At 39.0% G+C, this 26,766-nt stretch overlaps 1 protein-coding gene across 2 annotated transcripts in view; it reads left to right on the forward strand.

Annotated features, from left to right (window-relative positions):
• Positions 1–5,120: 5,120 nt before the first annotated feature.
• PALS2 (protein associated with LIN7 2, MAGUK p55 family member) overlaps positions 5,121–26,766 on the forward strand; it is a 164,260-nt gene continuing 142,614 nt past the window's right edge. The window contains exons 1-2 of one of the 2 annotated variants that reach the window (XM_086396317.1): positions 5,121–8,073; positions 9,514–9,651. The gene's annotated coding sequence lies outside the window, so the exon portion shown is untranslated. Of the gene's footprint in view, positions 8,074–9,513; positions 9,652–26,766 lie in introns of those variants that run through there. The other variant, XM_086396307.1, reaches the window with a different exon arrangement.

Genomic DNA, 26,766 nt, shown 5'->3' on the forward strand with positions numbered 1-26,766 from the left:
GAGGATAAGATGGCTGATGGCATCACTGACTCGATGGACGTGAGTCTGAGTGAACTCCGGGAGTTGGTGATGGACAGGGCGGCCTGGGGTGCTGCGATTCATGGGGTCGCAAAGAGTCGGACACGACTGAGTGAACTGAACTGAACTGAACTGAAGCTGTGCAAACCTAGGGCAGGAAGGGATGGGACAATTGGTCTTTGTATCCATGTGACTATCCAGGAAGCATGTGACAAATGTTTGGGGAGTATTTTTACTATACTGTGTATCTGTTTAATTTTAAACGTATATATAGCTTGTGTGAGTAATGTATATATAAAGAATATATATCTCACCCAGGCAGCGCTGGTGGTAAGGAATCCACCTGCCAATGAGGGAGACACAAGAGACACAGGTTCTACCCCTGGGTCAGGAAGATCCCATGAAGTAGGAAGTAGCAACCGACTCCAGTATTCTTGCCTGGAGAATTCCATGGAAAGAAGAGCCTGGTGGGCTACAATCCATGGGGCCACAGAGGGTCATATACGACTAAGCAACTAAGCAGCAGTGTATTTATGTAAATATATATTATATAGACAGAGTAATAGTTTATCAAGATAGAATTCACAAACCATACAATTGATCTACTTAAAGGATATAATTCAAAGTTTTTAGTATCTTCATAGAGTTGTGCCAACCAGCATCACAAACAATTTTAGAATATTTTCATCACCCTACAAAGCAACCCTATATAAATTTAGCAGTCACTCCCCATTATTTTTAATCTTCAGCCCTAAGCAATCATTAATTGACTTTTTGTCTCTAGAAATTTGCCCATTCTGAACATTCCATATAAACAGAATCATACAATGTTGTGTACTTTGTGATTGGCTTTTTTAATTTAACACCATGTTTCAAAATCCATCCATGTGGCAGCTTGTTTTAGTACTTCGATTTTTAGAGCTGAATAGTATTCCATTGCATGGATATGCCACATTATATTTATCCATGCATCAATTTACAGAGATTTGCATTATTTCACTTTTTGGCTATTATGAACAATGTGGCTCTGAACATTCATACACATATTTTTGTGTGAGCATATATTTTTAATATCTCTTGTACATATGCCTAGTATTAGAATTGCTGGGTAATACGGTAATTCTCTGCTTAACCTTATGAGCAACTTCCAGACTTTTCCATAGTGACTACATCATTTTACATTCCTACCAGTCATGTATGAAGATTCCAATTTTTCCACAGCTTCACCAACACTTGCTATTGGTTGTCTTTTTGATTATAGTCATTCTAGTAAGCATGAAGTGGTCTCTCATTGTGGTTTTGATTGTTTGGCACCCCACTCCAGTGCTCTTGCCTGGAAAATCCCATGTATGGAGGAGCCTGGTAGGCTGCAGTCCATGGGGTCGCTAAGAGTCGGATACGAATGAGCGACTTCACTTTCATTTTTCACTTTTATGTACTGGAGAGGGAAATGGCAACCCACTCCAGTGTTCTTGTCTGGAGAATCCCAGGGACAGGGGAGCCTGGTGGGCTGCCATCTATGGGGTTGCACAGAGTCGGACATGACTGAAGTGACATAGCAATAATGTTGAACATCTTTTAATTTGTTTTTTGGCCATTTTCCTATCTTTTTGGATATATCTATTCAGATCTGTTGCCTATTTTTTAACTAGGTAATCTTTTTATTGTGGAGATATGAGTTCTTTTTATATTGTATCTACTAATCTTTTATCAGCCATCTTATTTGTAAATACATCCTCCTATTCTTTTCATTTACTTGATAGTATCCTTTGAAGCACGAAAGATTTTAATTTTAATGAAGTCCAATTTAGCAGTTATTTGTTGTGACTTGTGCTTCTGAGGTCATATTTAAGAAGACTGCCTGACCCAAGGTCACAAAGTTTTATTTCTAGATTTTCCTCTTACGAGATTTTTCTTTTTAATTTTTAACTTTACACTTAGGTTTTTGATCCATTCTGTGTTGATTTTTGTGTAATGTGTAATAAAGGGGTACAACTTGTTCTTTTATATGTGGATACCTAGTTTTCCCTGGAAAAGGGAGTGGCTACCCACTCCAGTATTCTTTCTTGGAGAATTGCATGGACAGAGGAATCCGACGGGCTATAGTCCATTTGGTGGCAAAGAGTTGGCCAGGACTGAGTTCCTAACACTTTCACTTTTTTTCACCTAGTTTTTTTTTCCCAGTGCCATTTGTTGAAGACTGTTTTTCACCACTGAGTTGTCTTGGTGCCCTGTTAAAAATGAGTTGACCATAAATGTGAAGATATATTTTAGTATTCTCAGTTGTATTCCATTTATCTGTATATTATTCTTATGCCAGTACCACAATGTCTTGATTACTAAAGTTTTGAAATCAGAGAATGTGAATTCTTTAACTTTATTCTCCTTTTTTCAAGACTGTTTTGGGTATTCTAGGACCATTTCATTTTCATGTGAATTTTAGGATCAGCTTTCAATTTCTGCAGAAGTTCATTTTGAATTTTGAGAGGAATTACATAGAATCCAAAGCTCAACTGGGGAGTATTGACATCTTAGCAGTATTAAGTCCTCTGCTCTGTGAACATGTAATGTCTTTCCACTTATTTGTTGTTCAGTCACTAAGTCATGTCTGACTCTTTGCAACCCCCTGGACTATATAGCACATGTCAGGCTTCCCTGTCTTCCACTATACTCCAGAGTTTGCTCTAATTCGTGTCTGTGAGTCAGTGAAGCTATCCAACCATCCCATCCTCTGCCGCCCCCTTCTCCTTTTGCCTTCAGTCTTTTCCATTGGGGAAGGGTCTTTTCCAATGAGTTGGCTTATGTTTTTTAGCTTTTAGCATATAAATCGTATACTTCTTTTGTTAAATTTATCCCTAAGTATTTTATTCTTTTCAATTACATTGTAAAGGGTATGGTTTTCTTTTTTCTTTTTTCTTTTTTTTTTTGTGTGTGTGTGGGGTGTGAAGGGATTTTATTTCAACTGTTGTATATGAGAAAACTGGAATATAAAACTGGTGTTATCGAGTTCTTCTAAAATGTTATATGATCTTTTAAGTGTCCAAAAATGTATACCTTCTTAAAAAATAAAAATAAAATCCACTGAAACTAAATACATTACTCAGTGAGAGGAACAGAACTATCAGAAAAGATGAAGTTTTCTTATTACTAGGTAAGATCCTAGAATTCTAGTGACTAGTTTCAAAAATTAAGACGCCATGAATTAATGGTTCAGAAATAAAATGGGCCACTTCAGGGATGGTGACTCAACAAGAATGTTTAGAGAAAGTCTTTTTCAACTTTTGGATTCTACCCTATTCATTAGCATGACCCAACAAGCATTTCCCTGGGCCCCACATAAATCTTCCACAAAATAAGAGGATTGGACCAAGAGATCACTAAAGCCCCTTCTAATAATGTTCCCTGATTATTACTTTATTAAATTTAAATTACAAAAATTAATGGCAAATGGTAATTTCCTTCCCCAAATAGGCATGCTCTTCCTAAAAAGCACTGTGGACAGAGGGTTTTTCCTCTCAAGGTTATACGCTAATACTTTTCCATTACAAATGATGCATATGGTCAAAATCTATAAATATATTTGACCTTCTTTTCCAATTTTTGGGCTTTCCTGATAGCTCAGTTGGTAAAGAATCTGCCTGCAATGCGGAAGACCCAGTTTCAATTCCTGAGTCGGGAAGATCCACTAGAGAAAGGATAGGCTACCCACTCTTGTATTCTTGGGCTTCCCTGTGGCTCAGCTGGTAAAAAATCTGTCTGTAAAGTGGGAGACCTGGGTTTGATACCTGAGCCGGGAAGATCCCCTGGAGAAGGGAACAGGTACCCACTCCAGTATTCTGGCCTGGAGAATTCCATGGACTGTATACAGTCCACGGGGTCCCAAAGAGTCAGTCACAACTTTTGCTTTCACTTTTTTCTGATTTTTATTGATATTATCTACAAACTTCATGTATTTATCTTGAGCACAAATGTTATATCCCCTTACTTGTTGCTCATTTTAGCATTTAAATACCTCTGGTGTCCAGCTTGGCTGGACTATTTTCCAGTTCAGAACATCCTGTGGAGAAAGCAGAGTGGGCTACTCCCTAAGTTGTGGACTGTGATTTATAGCAGATGGACATTGTCTCCTTAGTTTTTAATGTCCCTCACTTGTTTACCAATTCCAGAAAAATTCTTTACAAAAACTGAGATAACATTGAATAAAAGCAGGAAACATGTTTGACTTTATAACCAACAGAAAGTTCATTATGTAAATAAAATGCTTTAAAACCGTGAAGTATAATAAAATACTTTTTAGTATAAAAAGTATAGTAAAGTATAATAATAAGTTTAACCATTAAATATGACGAACAGTGATTAAAAACGAATAGCAAAGAGGGGACAGAATGGACATCTGTGTAATGGGGGAGTTTGTGGAAATAAGCAAGAAAGACATGCTGAGGGTCCTAAAGATAATCTTTGATTAAGAAATCCAATTGACTAGGGGACTAGATAGACAAGCAGCTACATAGATAGAATCACCTAGCAAAATGGTAAATTTATACTCTATATCATGTTGTACCATATTGCATTAATTGGATAACAGTTGGAACTATGGAGCCCTTTCCTTGGACTTTAGAAATGCCAATGTACCACTTAAACAGTAGTCCACCCTGCCTTTCCCAAAAGATGTTCTGAATAAGAAAATAGGGTCAAGTTAGATACAAAATACATTTAAATGCTAAAATAAGCAATAAGAAAGGAGACAAACAGAGATATATATATATATATGTCTTTTATTTATATGTACATATTTCACAAAGACAATACTTATGATTACCTACTACAAGGACTATTCTCGACCTTGTGGGGTATAGCAGTAAACAAAACAGAGAGGTTGTATTTTATTATATTAACTGTATTTACTGTATTATATTCTAGTGGGAGTATAATGTTATACTAGATTTTACCGACCATAGCCCCTGGAACAGTGATAAGCACACAGGATATGCTGATATATTCTGATTCTATTATGGAACTTTACCTGTGTCACAGTTCGGTGAGGGGAGCAGAGTTCTCTGAGTATTATGGAAGAAGAGGCATCATAGAATCAACCTAATACCATTGTGAGATGCTGGGGAAATGAAGGTCTCATGGTGGATTTGGACTCACTCAACACTTAGTCCAAGATACCAGACTCCTAGCTAAGAAGGGGAGCTGACTGGAAGCTATTGCTTTTGTGCAGCTATTGCCTCTGTAGGTTTTAATCAGTCTCTGATGGTGGCCCTGGCGTTCCTATTGGTCAGAAGTTGGAAAGAGTAACTGGAGCAGCTGGAATTGGCCTGGCACTCTCACATCAGCCCACCACTGATCTGACCATGATGACCAGCAGAGATGGCCACTCCTTCACTTCTGCTTTTCAACCTTGTGTTGCTTAACCAGGTTTGCACAGCACAAAACACCATACCTGCCATCCAGATAACAATACAATAGGAGTTTCCTGGTGGTCCAGTGGTTAGGACTCCACACTTCTACTGCAGGGGACCTGGGTTTGATTCTTTGTCCAGGAGCTAAGATCCCACAAATCTCTCAGTGCAGACCTGCCCCTCCAACAAAAAGAGAGAACATGTGGCATGGATGAATCCCAGAGTAGTCTTTATGATTCCTACCTCTGAGTGTCCACAGCTTTTCATAACATCCTCCACCTGAGTGCAGGTGGCACCTGTGACTTACTTCTAATCAAGAGAACACAATAAAGGTGATGGTCATCACTCTTGTGACTGTATTATGTTATATGAGAGAGTCTTAGCCAACTGGAGTGAGACAGACTCTCCAGCGGGCCTTGGAGTAGCCTACAGCCGTAGGTTGAGAGCTGCCTGTAATGAACATCCCTTGGAACGAGCAGCAAACCACAATAGAAAAGTCAATCACAGGCATCGCAGATTCTCACTTTTCAGCTTCTAATTTCACCTTTCTTGATCCACCCTAGTACAGGGTTTTTCTTTTCTTTTTTTCCCATAATACATTTTTTAAATTTTAAAATTGTATTCTTTCCAAAAAATTGCTATTTTTTTTTTTTTTACAGTAGGTCCTTGTTGGTTATCTATTTTAAATACAAGAGTGTGTACATGTCAATCCCACGCTCCCCATACATCTCTCTCCCCCATCCTTCCTCCTGGCAACCATAAGTTAATTCTCTCAGTCTGGGAGTCTGTTTCTGTTTTGTAAATAAGTTCATTTGTATCATTTTTAAAGATTCCACATATTAGTGATTTCATATTATATTTGTTTTTCCCTGACTTACTTCATTTAGTATGATAATCCCAAGGTCCATCCATGTTGCTACAAATGGCATTATTTCACTCTTTTTCATGACCAAGTAATATTCCATTGTATGTATGCACCACATCTTCTTATCCATTCTTCTGTTGATGGACATTTATGTTGTTTCCATGTCTTGGCTATTGTGAATAGTGCTGCAACGAACACTGGGGTGCATGTATCCTTTTGAATCATGTTTGCCTCCAAACACGTGTCCAGAAGTGGAACTGCTGGATCATATGGTAACTCTGTTTTTAGATTTTTTTTAAGGAACCTCCATGCTGTCTTCCTTAGTGGCTACTGCAAGGTTTTTAATCTTGGCACTATTGACATTTCAGGCTGGAGAATTTTGAATGTGGGGTGCTGAATTTTGAACGTAAGAGGTGCAGCAACATCTCTGGCCTCTACAAAGTAATGTTATCATCACTCACCACTCTCTCCCAATTGCAATGACCAAAAATGACTCCAGATATTGCCCAATGTACCCTGGGGGGTAAAATTGCTCTGCTTGGTAAGTACTATTCTCGTATAAGGCCTACTGCAGCACTAAGCTCTGCATAGCCAAAGGGAAATCTTAAAAAAGGGAAAGATAAGCCTTGGGCACAGTTAATTCATACAGTAGAAAATCTGCTTTCTAACCACACACCTTCAAGAGTCAAAGCTGGCACTTGCAGCCCTAGGTCCAATCGCTTTTTCATTTTGCTTGCCAGCTGATAATAAGAAAGTGCTCAGGTGAACACATTACAGGTAAACCTTATTTGGAAGAGAAAACTATATTTTTAACAATGTAAGTAGAGACATTTGACTGAACCATTAAAGAGCACAGTGTGGATGTAAGTTCTATTCAAACAGATCCTCCTGTAATGTGGGAGAATCTATTAAAAGGTAGACCTTGGGAAAGTTTTTATAAACAACTAATTATACAGTACATCTTTCTGAAATATTTGCTTGGGGTTCCATAATCTGTTTCTCATCATCTCATATTTTGGCATAAGCTGTCATGCTGCTTAAAATATTGTGGCCCAGGTGATGTTATAGGATATTAATGCCAGTATGAAATCCTGTAAGGGGCACAAATTAATCACAAAATTATTTTGAAACAGATGCCCTAGATATACTGCTGTTAGCATAATAAGCTTTCTGGTAACAGAGCTTAAAAAAAAATAAGTTGACTAAAGTATGAATGGAGGGGTGAATGAATTCATTCTTGCAACCCGACTTTATTGAGAAACAACTACGCATTAGGCATTGCTATCATTGCTAGAGACATCATAGATAAGGGGAAAGATTTAATGGTTAGGGTTACAGAAATGACAGGTTCCTTGTTTAGTGGGAGAAACAGAAGAATGGATGAATGAATAGGTGTGGTATTGTGATAACACTATGCGTAGGGCACTGCGGTCACAGGGAGAGAAGGTGACTAACTCGGCATGGAGATCAGTGAGGCTTCTAGTCAGAAGTAGAGAACTGATTTGCATCTGTCAAGTGAAGGAGTTGGGAAAGTGTGCTCCAGCAGAAAGAATAACAGGAGTGAACTTGAGAATTGTGATCCAAGCCATCAGAAATGAGTCTGGTTTGCAGGCAGGGCCAGGTGATGACATGCTTGAAAGTTTTAAGTACGTCCTAAGGTAATGGGAACCACTCTGGATTTCATGCAGGGCTGTGACATGGGGGCAGTTTGTGTTTCTGGAGGAACTAGTCTCTGACTGAAGCATTAAGAGGACCTGGACAAAGCCTGAGGCAGAAAGCCTCTTGGTAAGCTAAAGCACATGTGTATGCATGTGTGCCTAGTCGTGTCCAACTCCTTTGGACCCCATGGACTGTAGCCCATCAGACTCCTCCGAACATAGAATTTTTCAGGCAAGAATACTGGAGTGAGTTGCCATTTCCTCTTCCAGGGAATCTTCTCCACCCAGGAACTGAACCTGAGTCTCTGGTGTCTTCTGCATTGCAGACAGATTCTTTACCATTAGCACCACCTGGGAAGCTAAGGCACATGTAGTGTCAAAGATATTCATGAAAGCTAGCACAGATGCAGCCAGGATGGAGAAGAGGATTGGGGCAAGTTCTCACCTCCATGGAACTAGGTCCACAAAGAGCCTCCCTCTCAGAAAGGGAGGAAAGGTAGAAAGAATTAGCCTCCTTGGGTTCTACAGGAGGCAATACACATGCAAAACAATCCTAAACATCTTCAGTGCTTAGAAATATACATCTAGAACATATTCCTAAATGTCTTAAATAATTACTCATATGATACAGAGTAAACCTACCCCAATAAGAAAAGATGTCATTTGGAACACATATTCATTAAAAAGGAATTATCATACTTTACAAAGTCAATCTGTTTGCAGTTACTAAATGTTGCCCTTTCTCTGAGGAAAATCACCAATGTAGACGTGCATGTAAACCACATTTCATTTTTCTTTCCTAGTTCTAGTGTGCAGACATCATTCAGTATAGCAAACAATAAGTAATCTATTTTATACATTTGTGCCAAATAAAAATGGCTGGATTCAATTATATTTCAAGTGGCAGAGCAATAGCACATAAACGGGGAGAGTAGCAAGATGTTTAAATGAAGTAGGCAAACACAACTTTTCAGGAATATATTTATTGCAGATGTCAAGGTGCTGTTCAGCTATAATAAAAATGTTCTTTAGGTATGTCATGCTATTGCCTTGGCACTGGTTTGTAATTTTAAGCGAAGACGTATTCCTCACCCATTTCAGGCCCAAGAAATGGACTCATTTTAAAATGATGGGAAGCAGAGATAGAATGTGATAGCCTTGCTTGTATAAATATAGCCCTGAAAGATTCAAGCATTTAGAATTGGTTTGCCCAGAAACTGCTAGAACTATATTTACCAACACCTAAGTCATTCGAAATGGAATGCATTCTAGATCAAGCCTGAACTGGCAGAATTGCCCCATTGTTTCTATTTTCAAGTTATCTAGGCTGATCTAAAGTTTAAATACATTTTTGAGCTTAATTAAATGAAACACTTAAATTATACAAGCATTTAATACTTACTTTGAAACTGAAAAACAGATATCAGGAAATCCCTAGGTAAAAAGAGAAATCAAGCAACATCTGTGAGTCCTATTTCTCTATCACTTGGGATGGATGTGTTTATAAAGATCCAAATCTTTAAATAACCAAATGCCTCTGAAATGATTTTTTTAACTTTTTGCACAGTACTGCTGATCAGTGGAAAGGCCTGAAGGTCCTTACACAGCTGTTGCCAAAGAATGATTTGTGAAGGCATCAGGAGGAGGCAGTACTCACCAGAAGTGCTCTGATGATCTCTTCTTGGGACCTGGAAACTCTGGGAAGGTAGGAGAGTACCTCACTCATGGGGCTGTGCCAGCATCCCCAGGGTGCTTGCTATTTTGGTATGAGTTTTATAGGGACCATTTATGAAGATTTTTCTCTCTGACATTTAGCCATGCTGTTTTATAGCCATGAAAAAGGAAAGTGATTTTAATAAGTTATGGGAAAATTATAGCACAGCGCTTTATATTCACTCAACACACACTGCTGAATGAATTAATACATGAGAATGCCCCTTCCCCACAATACAGCCTAAGAAACAGAATTTGAAAACTGTAAGAAACCTTAAAGATCATCTGTCTTGGCATCCCATGGCACCCACACATACCCAGTTTTACAGACAAATAAACTGAGGCCTGGGGACTTTGCCCAAGGTTATGCAGTTAACTTAATAGTGAAAATGAAAGATACCAAACAAAGAAGAAGATATTCATTTACTTCTTACTCACCAGGGAATCTGTTAAATTACTTATTTTTGTAAAATGCTAGGGCCTCCCTTTAGCTTACACATCATAAGTACTCAATAAAATTCATGAAATTTATTCATTCATTATTTATTCGTTTATTTCTTTATTCATTCAGATAATCTGTGCCAGGTATCAGGTATATGAGCAGCTGGGTCATATTCTCTTTCAAATCGAATGTATTAGAATCAAATACATATTTTTATTTCTTGAGTGAGAATTAATATTCCTATGTCAAATCATATCATTAGCCTGACTAGTACTACACTCTGCCCTCAGCAGGATTTTCTAGCTGGGATTCTTGTGGGAAAGTTGAATCTCCCAATCACTTTAACTCATTATGCAAGTCTGCAAACAACCATGAAGGCCGCGACTGACTGACTACCTCGGGCTGCGGGTTAACGCTCTGTTTCATGAGATTTGACTACCATCATTATGGTGGTTTATATAACCACAGATGTTCCCTGATAACTACAAGAGAATTCAGCTGATTCAAAACTGCTGTAATGTTAATTCCATAAACAGCTCACTGAATTCCATGCTAAGCATAAACTAGAATGCTTCTGTTTACTATTACGTTATTTACAGCATTGTACCCTTTAATGTCATTATGTTTTCTTTCATCCCTCTTCTATTTTTAATTTGATAAGTCTTCATCCCCATCCAGTTTACACTTTTCAAAGATCAGATTAGCCTATTTTAAGGCTTTATCATCATACATATTCTTGCTTAAAGTAACACAGTTTTTATTTCAAACATTATTAAGTACTTTTTGTTTGCCATTATAGTGTTAAATACTGCATCCTTGTGAGATTACCCCAAGCAAAGAGATTTTATACTTCTTTGCCATGAGTCATATCCTTCATTTAGGTGAACTTACCGTATCAAATATAGCTTTGTTGTTCAGTCATGAAGTCATGTCTGACTCTTTGAGACCCCATGAACTGCAGCACACCAGGCTTCCCTGTCCTTCACTATCTCCCTTAAAACATTCTAAAAAAAGAATTCTAGATCTGTCAAGATGACATTAATCACTACATCTCTATTCCCTATTAACCAGTAGTTCCCAAACTCATGAGAATCCCCTGATGCTGCTGCTGCTAAGTCGCTTCAGTCCTGTCCGACTCTGTGCGACCCCAGAGATGGCAGCCCACCAGGCTCCGCCGTCCCTGGGATTCTCCAGGCAAGAACACTGGAGTGGGTTGCCATTTCCTTCTCCAATGCATGAAAGTGAAAAGTGAAAGTGAAGTCGCTCAGTTGTTTCCGACTCTTCGAGACCCCATGGACTGCAGCCTACCAGGCTCCTCCGTCCATGGGATTTTCCAGGCAGGAGTACTGGAGTGGGGTGCTATTGCCTTCTCCATGAGAATCCCCTGGAGGGCTTAAAAGGTTAAAACACAGATGGTTAAGTTGAAGCCACCCAGTGTCCATTAATAGATGAATGGATAAACAAAATGTGGTACACACATACAATGAAATATTGTTCAGCCTTAAAAAAGAAGGAAATTCTGACACATACTACAACATGGATAAACTTCGAGAACATTATACTAAGTTAAATAAGCCACTCACAAAATGAAAAATACTGTATGATTCACTTATTTGAGGTACCTGGAGTAGTCCAATTCACAGAGACAGAAAGTAGGATGGTGGTGGCCAGGGGCTAATATGGAAAGTTGTTTTTTAATGAATATATAGTTTTGGTTTTGCAAGATGAAGAAAGTTCTAGAAATGGATGTTGGTAATGTTGCATAGCAATGTGAATGCACTTAACACTAATGGATGATACACTTAAAAATAGTTAAGGGGTAAATTTAATATTACACATAGTTGATCCCAACTGAAATACACACACACTCTCAGATTGCCAGATTTCTGCAAAGATACTGATACAGAAGATTCAAGATGGGGCCTGGGAATCTGAATTTTTATTTTATTTTATTTGTAATTGGAGGATAATTACTTTATCATATTGTGATGGTTTCTGCCATACATCAACATGAATCAGTCATAGGTATACATATGTCGCCTCTCTCTTGACCCTCCCTCCCACCTCCCAACTCATCCCACTCCTCTAGGTTGTCACAGAGCACCAGATTGGGTTCCCTGCATCATATAGCAAATTCCCATTGGTTATCTATTTTACATATGGTGATGTATATGTTTCCATGCTACTCTCTCAAATCACCCCACCCTCTCCTTCCCTCTCTGTGCCCAGAAGTCTGTTCTCTATGTCTACATCTCCTTTGCTGCCCTGCAAATAGAATTGTCAGTACTATCTTACTAGATTTCATTTATATGCATTATGATATTTGTTTTTCTTTTTCTGACTTACTTCACTCTGCATAATAGGCTCTAGGTTCACCCACCTCAGTAGAACTGACTCAAATGCATTCCTTTTTATAGCAGAATAATATTCCATTTTATGTATGTACCACATCTTCTGTATCCATTCATCTGTTGATGGACATCTAGGTTGCTTCTAACATGTTCTCCTGGAGAAGGGCATGGCAACCCACTCTAGTATTCTTGCCTGGAAAATCCTATGGACAGAGGAGCCTGGTGGGCTGCAGTCCATAGGGTCTCAAAGAGTCAGACACGGCTAAGCAACTGAGTATGCATGCGCTCTTGCACGTTCTCAGATGGTTCTGACCTACTGGTTTGGGGTCTCATCCTGAGAGCCACTGAGATGCACAAATTTAGTGAGAGCTCCAGAATTACTATGTAAAGGGTGTTTATGGGTAATAATACATTGTAAGAAGGATGAGGGGGTTTGCTCTTCCAGTTCTGATAGGGAGCACACTGTCTTTAGATTGCATGTTTATTTGGAGAGCTTTAATAGGAGAGCTGAAGAAATTATAACCAGCTGCTCACAATTCTAAACCACCTCTTGGTGACAAAACTGTACTTAGCTAATCATGCAGGTCATCTCATAAACCCTAAGTATAAAAGGGAAAATTTAAGAACTTGACATTTTTGCACTTAACAGATACATTCTCTTTCTTGCATTAAAATTTTTTTATTTTAAATTGAAAAAGAGCAAGTATGCATTTTTATAGGAAACTCTGAGGTGTTAATCAAGTGAAGAGCTGTATGTTGAATACCTGCTATAAATAGAACAGATATTTATTGTTGTGCAAATTAAGAATGAAGCAGTTGATAAGCTCTATCAAATTGAAATTCATAATACTCCCTGAGGTGTGGTAGAACAGCAGTCTCATCAACTGCTGTGGTACATGCGTGCTAAGTCGCTTCAGTTGTGTCTGACTAAGTCTGTGAGTCAAGAATACATATTACATTATTAACTCAATTAAAATTTTTACACATTAAAGGAAAATTAAAGTGCCTATGAGATTGTAGTATTATAGATAATCAAAACTTTTACTTTAAAGATTCTTAAAAAAATTTACCAGTGCCTATTTAATACGCTAAGAGAATAGTCTATAGCATAAAATATAGATGTATGTCTCACCAGTCACTTGTGGGAGTATAAAATGTCATAATCCTGATGGAAGGAAATTTGGCAATATCTAACAAAATTACATCCTCATTTACCTTTGACACAGCAAGTTCTAAGTTCTATCTCAAAGGTATAGTAGCAAAACAATGAAAAGACCCATACACAAGTCTTAATTTTAGTTACACACAAGTCGTAATTGCAAACAGGAAATGTTTGAAAGTAAGCTAACTGCCCATCAATAGGGGATTGACTAAAGAAGCTAAGATAAACTCACACAATTGAATACTGTGTGGCTGTAGAAAGAAATAAGGAATATATTGACATGCTGTGTTACATAGGGATCTTCAATATATATAAGTGAAAAAGTAATACGCTAAATAGAAAACAGTATGTATAGAGAGTGCTACCCTTTATGCAATAAAGGGCTGTTTATATATATTTCTCCCCTTTTTGCAAAAAATAATAAACTAAAAACTAATACAAATGATTATTCACCAGGGAAAAACAAAGTAAAAGCACAGTGAACTAGCTACCTATGCTGCTGCTGTGGCCGCTGCTAAGTCGCTTCGGTTGTGTCCAACTCTGTGCAACCCCATAGATGCCAGCCCACCAGGCTCCCCCATCCCTGGGATTCTCCAGGCAAGAACACTGGAATGGGTTGCCGTTTCCTTCTCCAATGCATGAAAGTGAAAAATGAAAGTGAAGTCGCTCATTCGTATCCGACTCGTAGCGACCCCATAGACTGCAGCCTACCAGGCTTCTCCATCCATGGGATTTTCCAGGCAAGAGTACTGGAGTTGGGTGCCATCGCCTTCTCTGAGCTACCTATAAGAACAGATAATATTACTAAGACAATATTGGCAGATGAAGAACAAATAGAATTCTTATATACTGCTGGATGAAGTGTAAACTGGAACATCCACTTTTAGAAACTTTTTGGCAATATATACTAAAGCCTGAACACACACATACTATACCAATTCTATTCTTGAAAATGTACCCACCAGAAATATATATGTGTGTTAAAATGCATGTACAGATCAGATCAGATCAGTCACTCAGTCGTGCCCGACTCTTTGCAACCCCATATATCGCAGCACGCCAATACAATAATTTATCCATTTTGCTATTGATGGAGAAAATGGTTTCTAGTTTTTTGCTTTAACAAATAGTGCTTCATGAACATTCTTGTATGTGTCTTTTAATACAATAGAATAAACTGGCAGCAATGAAAAAGCGAATACTTCCACCACCCACAATATGGATAGATCTCATAAATATATTGTTTCACTATTTTATTTATATATAGTTCTACATGTGGTTGGAGAAGGCGATGGAACCCCACTCCAGTACTCTTGCCTGGAAAATCCCATGGACGGAGCAGCCTGGTGGGCTGCAGTCCATGGGGTCGCAAAGAGTTGGACACGACTGAACGACTTCACTTTCACTTTTCACTGTCATGCATTGGAGAAGGAAATGGCAACCCATTCCAGTGTTCTTGCCTGGAGAATCCCAGGGACGGGGGAGCCTGGTGGGCTGCCATCTATGGGGTCACACAGAGTTGGACACGACTGAAGTGACTGCCACTTAGCCACTACATGTGGTAAAACTAACCTAGTATCTGAAGTCAAAAGAGTGGTTGTCTCTAGAGACAAGAGTGGCTTAGGTGTGGAAAGGGCAGTTTCTGGGATACTAGAAATATTCTACATGGTGGGTTCATGGGTATATTCAGTTTGTGAGAAATCATCAAGCTGTATGCTCATGATGTGAATATACCACTGTATTATTGGAGAAGGAAATGGCAACCCACTCCAGTGTTCTTGCCTGGAGAATCCCAGGGATGGGGGAGCCTGGTGGGCTGCTGTCTATGGGGTCGCAGAGTCAGACACGACTGAAGCAACTTAGCAGCAGCACGTATATTATACTTTTTAAATTGTTCAGAAGTGTAAAATTATTTTATCTAAAGGGAGGGATGAAGCAGGGTGAAGAAGATGGCTTGAAAGCAAGACTGTTCTGAATCTATCTCGTATGGTTTTGCTTTTGGAATCATGGACATGTTTTCCATATTTAAAAAATAAATTCAGTGTAATAAGAAAAATGTACAGGTATATGTATTAAATGGAAATAATTAAAACTATGTTTTATCAGATGTTAAATTCTGAGATGGATGGCTAGATCAATGGATGGATGGATAGACAGGTATAGACAGATGATAGATAGTTGTAGATACATTTTTTTCTCTTTTACTTTTAATTAGAGGATAATTGCTTTACAATATTGTGTTGGTTTCTGCCATATATCACCACAGATATATTTTTAAAGAGGACTCTATTCAAAGCTATTCTCTCAGGACTTGACGTAACTATGAAAATGAACAAAGCCAAGTCCTCTGAAATGATAGAATGATAATTCTAGATTTGGTCTAACAGCTTAAAAAAAATCATGAATGTTAAAAGCTCAAAAACTCAAGCTGTGTGGAAACAAAGAAGGAAGACAGCAAAAAGTGAACAGCTGGAAAAGCACTAGTTACCATCCAAAGCAAAGAGATGTACTGTGGTTAGGCACATTCCAACCTCATGGCCTTTGGAATTGACAAAAATGTGTTAGAGAGGCTGTAGCATCAAGGCAGGTGGCTCTGTGAGCTAGGCAGTAAACTAAATGCTCCGACAGAGCCTGCATCTACTTGGCCTTGGCTGAGTCAGTTCAGAACATTTAATACTGAGTGCTGCACAACTTGGAGAAGGCAATGGCACCCCACTCCAGTACTCTTGCCTGGAAAACCCCATGGACGGAGGAGCCTGGTAGGCTGCAGTCCATGGGGTCGCTAAGAGTCAGACACGACTGAGCGACTTCACTTTCACTTTTCACTTTCATGCATTGGAGAAGGAAGTGGCAACCCACTCCAGTGTTCTTGCCTGGAGAATCCTAGGGATTGGGGAGTCTGGTGGGCTGCCATCTATGGGGTCACACAGAGTCGGACACAACCGAAGCGACTTAGCAGCAGCAGCAGCAGCTGCACAACTATGCAAAATGGTGAGTGGAAAAATAATAGTCAAGTGGTTCATAACTGTTTTTTTTATTTTATCATAAACTTCAGCAGCTGCTTCCAACTACATCATGCCCAAGACTTTTCCAAGACTTGGTCCTAAGCTAATGGAGGGTGGGGGATAATGGGAAGAAGTCTAGATGAGAATCTTGGGGAGAGGCAAGAAATATCATTATGTATGCAATAAGCAATCTGATTTTAATCTATAGGGAATTCTGACCCCCAGTGGATCTCATTGCATAAATGGGGTCAGAAGTCTGAATGTCTTTCTAGTTTGAGAATACACATACAGCTCTGCACCTTACTAATTTTTTGAACTCAGCCATCTCTTTAATCTCTTTGCACTTCAACTTTCCTCATCTGTAAAATGATAAGGAATCCTGTTGAGTTGTTCTAAAATTAGCTCAGATAAGGCACAAGATGTATTTAGCACAGTGTAAGGGTTTAAAATCTGCTAACATTACCATGCTACCATACTCTATTTTATCTTCATGCATTACTAACTAGAAAAAAGTAAGGAGAATGAATTAACATTTACTTACCACCTATTATATGCTAGATGACTCACTAAGCATTCAGATAGTACAGTATAATTTTTATTTATTGTATTTAATCTTTGCAAAACTATGATTAGGTTACAAATCATGTGGCCCAAGGATTTGAGTCCATAGTTCTCTGACTCCAGGAATTATTTCCCTGTGTCTACAATAAAGCAATCATCAGGCTGAAAAGAGAACCATATCAGAGGGATAGTCTGCGACTGCCCAGAAAGCCTTAATTAGTCATTCATAAAATAGCACATACACACACTAAGAACTAAGCAAAAAGGACTTATTCTGTCTTAAAATAGAGACTATTCTTGGAAAATGGAGGCAGACTGGAATGGACAAATTGTAGGCAAATTGAAGTTGGTGGCCTGCAGAACAGTGCCTGGCACAAGTGAGGGAATGAGGACATTTAATATGGACGAAAGTTTCTTCAGTCACTACACATCCTCTGTGTGAAGTTGAGGTCAGAATTGAGGAGGCCAGGGCAAACTAGAGGACTTAGACCGATTAACATATATGATCCAAAGCCAAGGGTCATAGAATAAAATATTCAAAGTATCCTGAAAAATCCAAGCAAGACTGTTACTGTAGACATAAGAAGTAGGTGAGCTCATATTGTTGAGAGCTCAAGGCTGGCCAGGAGTCACGAATGGAGGAGGAGGATATGAGTAAAGCATAGACCATGGCAGTTCAGACTGAGCAATGGAATGAACAGAGAGGGAAAAAAATATAGACTAAGCAGGAAGTACAGTCAGTTTTCATATGTGGATCCCAGGACAGTGACTGTTGGCCCAGAATTCTGATTTTAGATAATTAATAAAATACGGGTAGGTATTGTTTCATGAAACTTTCCATATATGTTCTGGATCACATTATAAAATGTATTTTTTTCTGTGGGCTATGAAATGTGCTTTAGGGAATTTGAGACCTACTTGAAAATTATACTCCTGCTAATGGTAGTTAGGGAAATAAGCTAAATTGTTGATTAGAAAAGACCCATGGTCCAAATTTGCTTCAAGAGATAGCCATACCTTGATAAAATCACCACATCCAAGGTCTATTTTACCATTCCATGGGCAAAAGAATTTGTTGTGCTGCCCACAAAGAGATGTCCAGTATCTTTTGACTGATTCACATATCAATGTGCAATGAGATATATGGCTGCATGAAGTTATTTTGATCATCCCCTCCTGGAGGGAAAAATATGCCTGGGTAGTTGGATGAGAACATGGCTTGGTGCACCTTGAATCAGAGTAACAGTAATTAGTCTGATCATGTAAGTGGTAGTAACATCTGGGTGTGAGAACTATCTTTGGTAATAATAACAGCTAGCATTTATTGAGAGCTTACTTCATGTCAGACTTTGTACTCAATACTTTATATCTCATTTAATCCTCGCCTTGAGATTTTTCACTGACGAGATACACCTGCCAAGCAGATGGCATGTTGGTGTCAATTAGCCAACCTACCCCTCTTCTGAACACACGCTAACAAATTGTCTCTGTTACTCCATCTTAGCAGTCTGCTAATCCTGCTTGTTAACACTGTGTTCCCACACTTGCCTAAACAACACTCCAGAAGCCCCCATGAGGAGCACCGGTGGGCACACAAGCTGTAGAATAGCATGGAGAATGTAATCCATCTTACACAGTGGTAAACAATTTCAGATATTTTAAATGAAACAAACTGGATGTATTATGAAGCACGACGCTAAATTTGAATGAAATGTAATTTCATCCTTAAAGTAAAAATCTTGAGCTCTCTCTTTTAGGGTGGAAAACTTTTAAAATCATAGTCCAAGGCCAACACAGAGCAGCTGAATAGGCCTACATTTCCTGAATTATAATCATAAATTTGCTGCACTTCCTACAGCACTGCCTGGCTCACCTCAACTGAATTGGGTTTTCAAATTTAATGAGCCCCATATTGACAATGAAAACTGACCTTTTCCAGTCCTGTGGCCACTGCTGAGTTTTCCAAATTTGCTGGCATATTGAGTGCAGCACTTTCTCAGCATCATATTTCAGTATTTGGAATAGCTCCACTGGAATTCCATCACCTCCACTAGCTTTGTTCATAGTGATGCTTTCTAAGGCCCACTTGACTTCACATTCCAAGATGTCTGGCTCTAAGTCAGTGATCACACCATCGTGATTATCTGGGTCGTGAAGATGTTTTTTGTACAGTTCTTCTGTGTATTCTTGCCATCTCTTCTTAATATCTTCTGCTTCTGTTAGGTCCATACCATTTCTGTCCTTTATCGAGCCCATCTTTGCATGAAATGTTCCTTTGGTATCTCTGATTTTCTTGAAGAGATCCCTAGTCTTTCCCATTCTGTTGTTTTCCTCTATTTGCATTGATTGCTGAAGGCTTTCTTATCTCTTCTTGCTATTCTTTGGAACTCTGCATTCAGATGTTTATATCTTTCCTTTTCTCCTTTGCTTTTCACTTCTCTTCTTTTCACAGCTATTTGTAAGGCCTCCCCAGACTGGAAAAGGTCAGTTTTCATTCCAATCCCAAAGAAAGGCAATGCCAAAGAATGCTCAAACTACCACACAATTGCACTCATCTCACACGCTAGTAAAGTAATGCTCAAAATTCTCCAACCCAGGCTTCAGCAATATGTGAACCGTGAACTTCCTGATGTTCAAGCTGGTTTTAGAAAAGGCAGAGGAACCAGAGACCAAATTGCAAACATCCGCTGGATCATGGAAAAAGCAAGAGAGTTCCAGAAAAACATCTATTTCTGCTTTATTGACTATGCCAAAGCCTTTGACTGTGGATCACAATCAACTGTGGAAAATTCTGAAAGAGATGGGAATACCAGACCACCTGATCTGCCTCTTGAGAAATGTGTATGCAGATCAGGCAGCAACAGTTAGAACTGGACATGGAACAACAGACTGGTTCCAAATAGGAAAAGGAGTTCGTCAAGGCTGTATATTGTCACCCTGTTTATTTAACTTCTATGCAGAGTACATCATGAGAAACGCTGGACTGGAAGAAACACAAGCTGGAATCAAGATTGCCGGGAGAAATATCAATAACCTCAGATATGCAGATGACACCACCCTTATGGCAGAAAGTGAAGAGGAACTCAAAAGCCTCTTGGTGAAAGTGAAAGTGGAGAGTGAAAAAGTTGGCTTAAAGCTCAACATTCAGAAGACGAAGATCATGGCATCTGGTCCCATCACTTCATGGGAAATAGATGGGGAAACAGTGGAAACAGTGTCAGACTTTATTTTTCTGGGATCCAAAATCACTGCAGATGGTGACTGCAGCCATGAAATTAAAAGACACTTACTCCTTGGAAGGAAAGTTATGACCAACCTAGATAGCATATTGAAAAGCAGAGACATTACTTTGCCAACAAAGTTTCGTCTAGTCAAGGCTATGGTTTTTCCTGTGGTCATGTATGGATGTGAGAGTTGGACTGTGAAGAAGACTGAGTACCGAAGAATTGATGCTTTTGAACTGTGGTGTTGGAGAAGACTCTTGAGAGTCCCTTGGACTGCAAGGAGATCCAACCAGTCCATTCTGAAGGAGATCAGCCCTGGGATTTCTTTGGAAGGAATGATGCTAAAGCTGAAACTCCAGTACTTTGGCCACCTCGTGCGAAGAGTAGACTCACTGGAAAAGATTCTGATGTTGGGAATTGTTGGGGGTAAGAGGAGAAGGGGACGACAGAGGATGAGATGGCTGGATGGCATCACTGACTCGATGGACGTGAGTCTGAGTGAACTCCAGGAGTTGGTGATGGACAGGGAGGCCTGGTGTGCTGCGATTCATGGGGTCGCAAAGAGTCCGACATGACTGAGCGACTGATCTTATCTGATCTGATCTGATATTGACAATGAGCTCTGAGGTTCTGTCTGCAGTGTGAGTGTTCAGTCACATCTGACTTTTTGCAACCCTATTGACCATAGCCTGCCAGACTTCTCTGTCCATGGGATTCCCCAGGCAATAATACTGGAGTAGGTTGTCATGCCCTCCTCCAGGAAATCTTCCGAACCCAGGAATGAAACCTGCTTCTCTTATGTCTGATGCATTGGCAGACAGGCTGTTTACCACCAGGGCCACCTGGGAAGTCCAAGTTCTGTCTATAGGTAGCTAATTTTATCCAGTAATTATTTTTTCAAAATTAGAATATATTTTCTTTCTCTGACTGAAAAAGGAAAGTATTATAGAAAGTTTTGGAGATATAGAGGTACATAAAGAACACATTTGTAAGTACCTTAAGCTCACCAATATGAAGGGAAGAAGATTGTTAACATTTTAACAGACAAAGATTTTCGAGTATCTGCTATATGCCAGCAACTGTTCTGAAGTTTGGGGCTACACTAGAGAAAGTGCTTGCCTTCAAAACATTATACTTCTTCATTCTTGTAGATATAAATGTTAGAGATAAAAATAGAGATATACAAATACACAAGTATATTTTTATAAGGCTGAGATACTATTCTTATTCTTTTATTAGGTGACTTTTTATTTAACAGTATGTTACAAACATGATTTTATTTTATTACACTTTCATCTACATCATAGTTATTAAAAGCATCACAGTAACTTAGGGACACAAACCTGAAACTTATTGTAGAATTTAGGTTGTTTTCAATTTTTCTTTCTTGTAAATATACTAAGATGAATATTTTTACAGACAAATTTTTGTGAATATCCATGATTATTTCTTATGATAAATTCTTTTTGGATCAACATGATCTTCTTTTTAGATCAAAGATCATGCATGTTTTCATGACTTTTAATGCATTATCAGAAAGAGTTACACCAACTTCTATGTTCAAAAGCATTTTATGATCATGTCTGTTTTCTCATACCCTCAATATTACATGTTTATTATCAAAAATTTTAAACCAATTTGTAGGTGAAAATTGGTTTCTCATTTTAATAAGTTTCTTTGATTTCTCACGAGATCAAACATTCACTGGATTCTGTAGTTCATCTTTTGTGAATTGCTTTTTCATGTCTATGCTGTGGCCATTTTTTTATTGGGATGGCTATCTTTTTTCTCTCTTATTTGCAAGAGTGTTTTCCTTTTAAATAAAGTAAATAATAAATTTTTGCCTGCCACATGTGGTATACCTTTCAGTTTATAATTTGCATTTTAATTTATATGCTGAGTTTTTACTTTGAAGAGTTTTAAAATTTTATGTGGTTGATATGTGTTAGTCGCTCTCAGTCGTATCCTATTCTTTGCGACCCCATGGACTGTAGCCCACCAGGCTCTTCTGTCCATGGGATTTTCCACGCAAGAATACTGGAGTGGGTTGCCATTCCCTTCTCCAGGGGATCTTCCCAACCCAGGGTTTGAACCCAGGTATCCTGCATTGCAGGCATACTCTTTACTGCCTAGCTATCAGGGTTTTCTTTTATAACTTCTGCTCTGGTTTGTAGCTTAGAAAGGCCTCTCCCACCTCTATATCTATTATCTTCTCTAATTCCAAAGGATAACATCACAAAATGTGTTGGACACATTCTGAATATCTCTCAGTTTTGAGGAAGCAATATGATCCTTCAATTTTTAGGAAAAAATTGGGGAGTGAAGGGTTACAGAGAGGAGGGGTTGGTAGTGCTTTGAGGCATGCATGTTATTGTACCCTTTTCTTTCCAGAAAGCAACTAGACTCTAAGCCAGTGGTCTTGGGGAGGGCCCAGGAATTGGCATTTCTAACAAGTCCCAAGAGGAGGCTCTTGACTCTTCCAGCCTGTAACCGTAGAACACTGGGATTCCTTAATATAACTACCAACTTTAATTGATTTACTTCATCCTTTTTCTAATCTAATAACTTTCACTAATCTGACACAGTAAGATAAATTTAAGAGTGTGAGCATATTTTCTCTGGTGTACCTGTCCCCATTCAAGACCTGACCAAATGAAAAGACCATATCCAGATGCTAGATTCCAGAAGGCCTCCATGGCTGCCTGTGCCCCTGAGATTGCCCAGAGGCCACTGGCCCAGGTTTGTTTCTGACTGAGCGCTGGGAGACGGTCCATTCTCTTCTGCTTCAGTAACTGCTTTGTAGAAACAACTGTGGTGAATGTGATGTCTAACTGTGCACCTGGCTACAGTGTGGGGTTTTGTTTTGTTTCAGTAGCAAACCAAATTCTCTTTCCTAAGATTTATATTTGTTTTAAAACTAAAACATTATCCAAATGAGCCCTCAAAGCCAGTTGATACCACCTTGCCGCTCATGCTCAACATCTTTGTATAAATGAAGCTCCCAAGGGATTAGTCTTCTCTCCTGACTTCTCTGTGCTTCCTTGCCAAAGACTGCTTTGCCAGCCTGCTCACCTTCCCAGCCATTTCCACTATGCTTTTCTGAAATTCCTTGTTCACCACCACCACCACCCTGCCCCAGATAAGCATTTCTACCTCCTCCCATGTTTTCCCCACAGCTGGGAGTCATCCTAGACCCTTTCCTCATTCCCTACATGCAGACACAAAATCTGGAAGACCATGTCATCTCAACATCTCTCAGACTTTGTCTGTGCTTCTGATTGCTCTTGTTACTGCCTTAATTCAAACCCTTAGGGTCTACCCTTGGGAAGTCCACATGGTACAGAAACAAATATCCAAATGATTTGGAATCACAGAAACTTGTTCTTGATGCACATCAACTGCTTATTAACAGCCTGACATTGGAAAAATAACTTGACCTTTCTGAAGCTTCCTCCTCTTTAAAGTGGGAATTAGACCCATCCCACAGGCATGCCTTGTGAGTTAATGAGATGGTGTGTGTGCCAGAGGCTTAGCCACACACCAGGTCTGCAACAAACATGGGTTTCCTTTGCTACTCATTTTTTTCATTCTTTGGTTTTGATCAATGTTCCCTCACAGATTCCCTGATCTCCAAAAGAATATCCACGGTGTCACCAGAGTAATCTTTTTGAACCAGAAATATGATTTTTTTTTAAAAGCAATTAGTGTCTTAGCATTGCTCTCAAGGCAAAGCTGCTGCAGGGGTGATCCATCCACCATCCTCCATCTGCCTTTACAGGCTCATTTCCTTTGCTTCCACCTCTAGATGTTTCCTGAAAAGTGTGCACACTCCTCACAACACACCTAATGGCTTCATGCCTTCCTGACTTTCCAAGTCTGGTCCCCATGGCAAGTATCCTGCTCTTTCCCGAACCCTGTTCACCTGACATCTTCTTGCTATTAATTCCTTAAGCCCTGCCTCAAGCATCTGTAAGAAGTTTTCTTTGAATTATTTATATGATTGATCTTACTTCCTTTTTATATCACTATGGTACTTCATATAAAATGTGATTACACTCTTTGTAACATGGTAGTATGAAAATTCAGAGAAGGCAATGGCATCCCACTCCAGTACTCTTGCCTGGAAAATCCCATGGATGGAGGAGCCTTGAAGGCTGCAGTCCATGGGGTTGCTGAGGGTCGGACACGACTGAGCGACTTCACTTTCACTTTTCACTTTCAGGCATTGGAGAAGGAAATGGCAACCCACTCCAGTGTTCTTGCCTGGAGAATCCCAGGGACAGGGGAGCCTGGTGGGCTGGCGTCTATGGGGTCGCACAGAGTCGGACACGAGTGAAGCGACTTAGCAGCAGCAGCAGTATAATAATTATTTGTATGTCCATTTCTCTTCTGGACTCTGACTTCATTGAGAATGAGATCACATATGAAGTAGATGAGGTGGCTTCATACAGCTAATATTTAACAAACAGAACCATTTTACCCTTAACTCTTCCTGAGCGCCTCATACTTTATATTGTGTATGTTAAAACGAACTCATATCACACCGTTAATATAACTCTTTTGCTATGATATTTTAAAAGATTTTATAATTTTGCTTTTAAAATTATTTAGCTACAAATGAGTGGTTTAATTCTCAAAGGGCAGTGATTTCTAGGCAATCATTAAGCAAAATCATAATTATCCCAAAGTGGGAAACCTGACCTAGAAATTACTTTTAAATAAAATGAAATACTAAATTAACATAGTATTTTGTAGATATTTAATAAGATACTTATTTTTTTTATGTTTTGTCATGTTTTTTCTTTTCATTGTTTTGGAACCAGTAGTGAACTTTTTCAGATCTTGTATATTTCCATACTGCTGAAAAGTTTGTGGGCTTAAAGGACTGTTCTTATTGTATGTAATCAGCACAATGCTTCTGCTGATATATACTATTAAATAAAAAATAAGTGTTACGGTGAATTAATAAATAGCTCTGTGGCCTTTTTTATTTTTTGCTACCATTTAATTAGCCTTTGCCAAGTGCCTGGTCTTGTGCTATTAATTTCTGTATATGTTAACTCAGTTGATGTTCACCGTTATCTCCATTTTTACAGATGGATGAAACTGATTCCTAAGGACATCAAGGAACTTGTCTACTCAGTGCATGGATGGCAGAGCCAAGATTCACTCTAATAAGGCCATGTCTAAATCAGTACACTGTATCATCTTTAAAAAGTCCCTTAAACAATCTGACATATAAGCTTCCTTGTCCATAAACTGAAGATATTTATGTATTTCTCAAAATACATATGTATTTTGAAAATGAAGTGAAAAGTGCCTAGTATAGCCTTAGAACACAGTTTTTGTTGTTGCTGTTTAGTGGTTAAGGAGTGTCTGACTCTTTGTGACCCCATTGACTATAGCATGCCAGGCCCCCCATCCTTCACTATTTCCTGGAGTTTGCTCAAATTCATGTCCATTGAATTGGTGATGCTATCTAATCATCTTATCTTTTGGTGCCCCTCCTCCTTTTGCCTTCCATCTTTCCCAGCATCAGTGTATTTTCCATTGAACCAGGTTTTCACATCAGGTAGCCAAAGTATTGGAGCTTCAGCTTCATCATCAATCCTTCTAATGAATATTCAGGTTGATTTCCTTTAGAATTGACTGGTTTGATCTCAGTCATTTAAATAGTTTGCTAGAGACTGAAAATAATTCCCCTATTCTGGGATAACAATAGGTGAGGTCAGAATTCCTATGATGTGCTCCCATAGCAGCTAGACTATCCCTATGGAGCACCTTCACTGAATCTAATATATTTGCTTGTTTAATTATTTTCCTGTATAGACTGTGAGTTCCATGAGGACAAGAATCACGCCTTTAGTCACCTTCATTCTCAAGTTCCCAGCATATTATCTGACACAGATATTAGCTACTAGAAATAAATATTAGTTGAATTGGTTAAGTTAGTAAGCACCTACCTGGTGCAAATAACTACTAGGAAAGGAATAGAAATCAAGTCTTTTGCCAACAAGTAGCCTATACTCTGGTTGGGTTTAAAAAAATCATAGCACAATATTTCCAAAGTAATATGTACTCATTATTTATATAGTAACACCTCACAAGACGTCACTGTTTTTTTTCTATCCATCAGTTCAGTTCAGTTCAGTTCATTTCAGCCACTCAGTCGTGTCCGACTCTGCAACACCATGAACCCCAGCACATCAGGACTCCCTGTCTACCACCAGCTCCTGGAGTTTACTCAAACTCATGTCCATTGAGTCAGTGTTGCCATCCAACCACCTCATCCGCTATCGTCCCCTTCTCCTCCTGCCTTCAATCTTTCCCAGCATCGGGGTCTTTTCAAATGAGTCAGCTCT

Source organism: Bos grunniens, chromosome 4 (genome assembly GCF_055505025.1).
Source record: "Bos grunniens cultivar Pamir isolate PY7600 chromosome 4, Bosgru_T2T1.0, whole genome shotgun sequence".
Lineage (NCBI taxonomy): Eukaryota > Metazoa > Chordata > Mammalia > Artiodactyla > Bovidae > Bos > Bos grunniens.